The sequence below is a fragment of the Palaemon carinicauda genome, chromosome 12, assembly GCF_036898095.1.
Source record: "Palaemon carinicauda isolate YSFRI2023 chromosome 12, ASM3689809v2, whole genome shotgun sequence".
Taxonomy (NCBI): domain Eukaryota; kingdom Metazoa; phylum Arthropoda; class Malacostraca; order Decapoda; family Palaemonidae; genus Palaemon; species Palaemon carinicauda.
The window spans coordinates 111,034,086-111,040,085 of NC_090736.1; positions in this window are offsets into that span (position 1 = coordinate 111,034,086).

A 6,000-nucleotide genomic window follows, 5' to 3' on the forward strand; every position below is an offset into this window, starting at 1 on the left:
TGCGCCGACAGGTGTTTGATTTCATCCACGGCCTTTCACATCCCTCGTGCCGTTCTACTGCACAGCTGCTGAAGGCAAAGTTCATTTGGCACGGCATTTCTAAGGATGCTAAGGATTGGGTCCGTGCCTGTACTTCTTGCCAAACTTCCAAAGTACATCGACACACGGATTCAGGAGTGGGCACCTTTCCTCAACCTCAGAGTCGTTTCGCACACATTCACGTCGACGTTGTAGGCCCCCTAGCCACATCACAAGGACATCGTTACCTGTTTACCGTCATCGACCGCTCCACTCGTTGGCCTGAAGCCATTCCCATGGAAACTGCAACGTCCGCCTCATGTACATCTGCCTTATTCTCTGGATGGATTTCAAGATTCGGTATCCCTGAGCATATTACTTCTGACAGGGGAACCACTTTCACCTCTCAATTATGGACGTCATTACCGAATCTCCTGGGCATCACCCTACATGACACAACATCCTACAACCCCGCTGCCAATAGAATGGTTGAACGTTTTCATCGCACCCTCAAAGCAGCTTTGATGTCCCGCTGCAAGGATTGCAACTGGTTTACTCAGCTTCCCTGGGTCCTCCTTGGACTAAGGACCATTCCTAAAGACGCCCTCGACGTTTCGGCAGCCGAAATGGTGTATGGCGACCCGTTGGTCGTCCCTGCCGAGTTTTTTCCTTCTACAACCTCCTCCGACGATCTCCAGCGCATACGTCACGTCGTGGGAAAATTTACTCCGTTCCGCCAGACTTACAAGCCCCCAGCGAAGCATCACATACCAACGGACTTGCACTCTACATCGCACGTCTTCCTGCGCAACGACACCAGCAAGCCACCGTTAACGCCCCCTTACACGTGACCTTACCTTGTGATCCGACGCAGTCCGAAAGCATTCCTCCTAAACATTCGGGGCAAAGAAGACTGGGTCTCCATTGATCGTCTAAAACCTGCTTATCTTCTGCGAGATGACCCGCCTACAGTTCGCCTCTCTAGATCAGGGCGCCCTATTTAACATGTACAGTATGTCATTTTTAGGGGGGAGCCATGTACCAACCGTGTTTCAAACAATTGTACATAATTCCTTTTGTATATATTATGGTTGTATCTTCGCTCTTCCCTCGCACTAAAACGAACATAAAAATTCAAGTCTGGTTTCTCCTCTGTGATTTTGTCTGTCTTGTGAACTTGTCATGTCCTGTTGCCTTGAGGTTTTGTATATAAGGAGAGTGTTCCAAAACAATATAACTCAGTCGTTTCCAATCTGCCTTTGATTTCACAATTCCTCTCTCGGCCCGTCACAAAGTAGAGGTTTTGGCAGAAGAGTTTGAGAAGAAAAATAACTGGGCAACACGAGAATGTGTGCAGGATATAAATGTTTATATGGTATGACGCCAATTGACAAGGATACTTTTTATTATTATTATTATTATTATTATTATTATTATTATTATTATTATTATTATTATTATTAATAATAATATATATGTATATATATATATATATATATATATATATATATATATATATATATATATATATATATATATATATATATATATATATATATATATATATATATCTACCTATTTATCTATCTATCTATCTATCTATATATATATATATATATATATATATATATATATATATATATATATATATATATGTATATATATATATATATATATATATATATATATATATATATATATATATATATATATATATATATATATATATATATATATATATATATATATCTATATATATACATATTTATATATATATATATATATATATATATATATATATATATATATATATATATATACATATATATATATATATATATATATATATATATATATATATATATATGTATATATATATATACATATATATATATATATATATATATATATATATATATATATATATATATATATATATATATATATATATATATATATATATATATATATACATATATGTATATATATACAAATATATACATATATATATATATATATATATATATATATATATATATATATATATATATATATATATATATATATATATATATATGTGTGTGTGTGTGTGTGTGTGTGTGTGTGTGTGTGTGTGTGTGTGTATACGAACTATGAGCTCTGAGAAATTCTTTGCTAGTGGGCAGCACATAATTATTTTGAGAGTCGTGCGTTACTATAGAATTCTGCTTGCATATGTGAATTAGATGAAGTCTGTTAATGATCACAGAAAGGCCAAAGTATTAGTTAATATAGTCCTATCAAAAGAATTTCCAGTGAACATCAGAGTACTTTAAAGGAATCCGTTGCCAACTATGTTGTTCATATTCCTCATGGATTATTAATGGTAGGAGAAGGTGGAGAAGGATTGCACTGGATTGGTGAAAGAAAATCCACTGATACAGAGTATGCTGATGTCGCTGTCCTTATTAGCAAAACACCACAGGATTTGAAATGCTTACTTACCGGAATATATGAAATATCACACCAAGTTGGGTTCAAGATAAATGGAAAAAAAAAGACAGAGATGACGAGAACGGACTATGTGATAGAACATGGAATATCATTGGAAGTATAGTGAGTTAATTAGTTAGAATTATTTGAATATTAGCAACTAATATTTCCAATACAGGGTGTTTATAATTACAGTTTAGTGAAATATTTAATAAACCACTTAGAGATAATGGTTAGGTTAAGTAAAATTTTGAAATCAAATCTCCTGAAATTACATATAAAAATCAAACCAGAGTATATATCAGCTTAGGGAGATCGGTGTTACTTTATGGACATGAGTCAAGGTATGACGATGAAAACATCTACAATATTTATAGTAGATTTGAGAACAAAGCCGTCAGAAGGATATTGGAAGTTGAATGGCAGAATAGGATTAAAAATTAATCTATAAAACAGATTACTTTAATGCCATAAGCGGATAATGCCCTGATGAGGGGTAGATGGAGAAGGTTTGTGCATACTTTCTGTACTCCTCTAAAGAGATTAGTTCACCAAAAGATTTGGTTGGCTCCACAAGACACTAGAAGACTTTGAAGACCCAGGCCTACATGGCTGTAGACAATGAAGCCTGCAGTAAGACATGATGAATGGAGAAGTATTGAATCATATGCTCACGATAGAGACGACTGATAGAGTCTAGCCCATGCCCTTTCCCTCAATAGGCATATAGCCGCCCGGTGAAATACTACCGCCAGAGATTTATGGGGTCCTTTGACTGGCCAGACAGCACTATATTGGATCTTTCTCTCTGGTTACGATTCTTTCTCTTTGCCTACACATCAGTCAAATAGACTGGCCTATTTTTTACGGAATCTCCTCTGTCCTCATACACCTGCCAACACTGAGATCTCTAACCAATTCTTCTTCGCTCAAGGGGTTGTGAATTGCACTATATTTGTTCACTGGCTACTTTCTTCTTGGTAAGGGTAGAAGAGACTCTTTAGCTATGATAAGCAGCTCTTCTAGGACACTCCAAAATCAAATCATTGTCCTCTAGTCTTGGGTAGTGCCATAGCCTTTGCACCATGGTCTTCCACTGTCATAGGCTAGAGTTCTTTTTCTTGAGGGTATACTCAGTCACTCTATTCTTCCTGATTTCACTTCCTCTTGTTTTGTTAAAGTTTTATAGTTTTTATAGGAAATATTTATATATTGTTGTAACACCTCTTAAAATATTTTATTTTTCCTTTTTTCCTTTCCTTGCTGAGCTATCTTCCCTATTGGGGCCCCTGGGCTTATAGCATTCTGCTTTTCCAAATAGGGTTGTAGCATAGCAAATTATATATATATATATATATATATATATATATATATATATATATATATATATATATATATATATATATATATATATATATATTCAAATAAGCCATATATATTTTTGATACATTAATGTCTGGATTCTCTTAACGACCTCGGGATCAGATCCCCAGGCGAAATCACACAAAGACAAGAGCTTGTGAACGCCCAGGAATCGAACCCTGGTCCTGCAAGCTTGTATAGACAATGACTACCCATGTCTATACAAGCTTGCCGGACCAGGGTTCAATTCCCGGCCGGTCACAAGCTCTTGTCTTTGTGTGATTTCGCCTGGGGCTCTGATCCCGAGGTCGTTAAGAGAATCCAGACATTAATGTATCAAAAATATATATGGCTTATTTGAATTATAAAAATACGTCTAATCCTGCAAAATTTATCATATATATATATATATATATATATATATATATATATATATATATATATATATATATATATATATATGTGTGTGTGTATATATATATATATATATATATATATATATATATATATATATATATATATATATATATATATATATATATATATATATATATATAAATATATATATATATATATATATATATATATATATATATATATATATATATATATATATATTTATTCATACATATATATATATATATATATTTATTCATACATATATATATATATATATATATATATATATATATATATATATATATATATATATATATATATATATATATATATATATATATATATATATATATATATATATGTATATATATATATATATATATATATATGTATATATATATATATATATATATATATATATATATATATATATATATATATATTTATCTATACATATATATATACATATATATATATATATATATATATATATATATATATATATATATATATATATATATATATATATATATATATATATATACGAGGTTCCATACCTCCTGAGCGAGATTTATTTGACTGGCCAAGAGTTAGTTATAAGTCAAATGCGAGATCAATGTAACTGAGTAACTTTATTACAGACATATCGAGTATATATGCACACTAGGGCCCGGTAAGAAGGTCACAAAATACAAGTATGCTATTTCTTGCCTAACCGGCAACCGGTTCTGTTAACAATAATAACAAGTGAGCAAGTCCTGAACGCGGACATGGTCCTCGTAGAGGACATACCTCCGCCAAGGTGACCTAGAGCGCCATATGTCCTAGAATCATGAATTGATGTGACTTCGACCTTCACATGACCTTGACCTTCACGTGACCTTCAAGTGACCTTGACCTTCACGTGACCTTGACCTTCACATGACCTTGGCTTCAAGTGACCTTGATCTTCAAATGTACTTGACCTTCACGTGACCTTGACCTTCAGGTGACCTTGACCTTCACGTGACCTTGACCTTCACGTGACCTTGACCTTCAAGTGACCTGCTTGACTTTTGACCTTCAAGTGATCTTTGTTCATTTGCCACTGATACTTAATATGACATTGATATAATGCACCAATATGACCTTGACCTTTGACCTTTATAAATTTGAACATCACCCATGGGTTGCGCCTGGACTAGGACTTCCCTGTTGGCTTATGCAAAAGTCAGTGCTTTATTTCTGTCTCTTGATATGGCCACTTATGTCATAGTGACACCAGTGACCCCTGTGACCTTGACCTTGGGGTGACCTTGACCAAAATTTAATCAGTTCTTCCATACACATTGGGGAACTACTTGGCCAAGTTTGAAGTGATTCCGTGTAGAAATGTGGCCTCTACGTTGTCCACAGACAGACAGACAAACAGAGAAACAAACAAACCGAACCGAAAACATACCCTCCTGGCGGAGGTAATAAAGTAAGCAGACGGGTTAATACAAGTTGCTGTCAGTGCAATGGGAGAGCGAAGATACAAAGGGTAATATATACAAAAAAGGGAAATTGGGTAACTATGTAAGATCGTGTGACACACATTTATCATCAGCGAAGACTGTTTGAACGAAGTCATTTGGAACGACACTATTTTCAATAAAACAGTAGGAGCCATTGATATTTGAGCGAAGGCGGATTTTCAGTGATTACCACGAATGTTTGTTTGCTTAATTCTGTGAATTTTGAAACAAATTTGAAATACATCAATAGAGG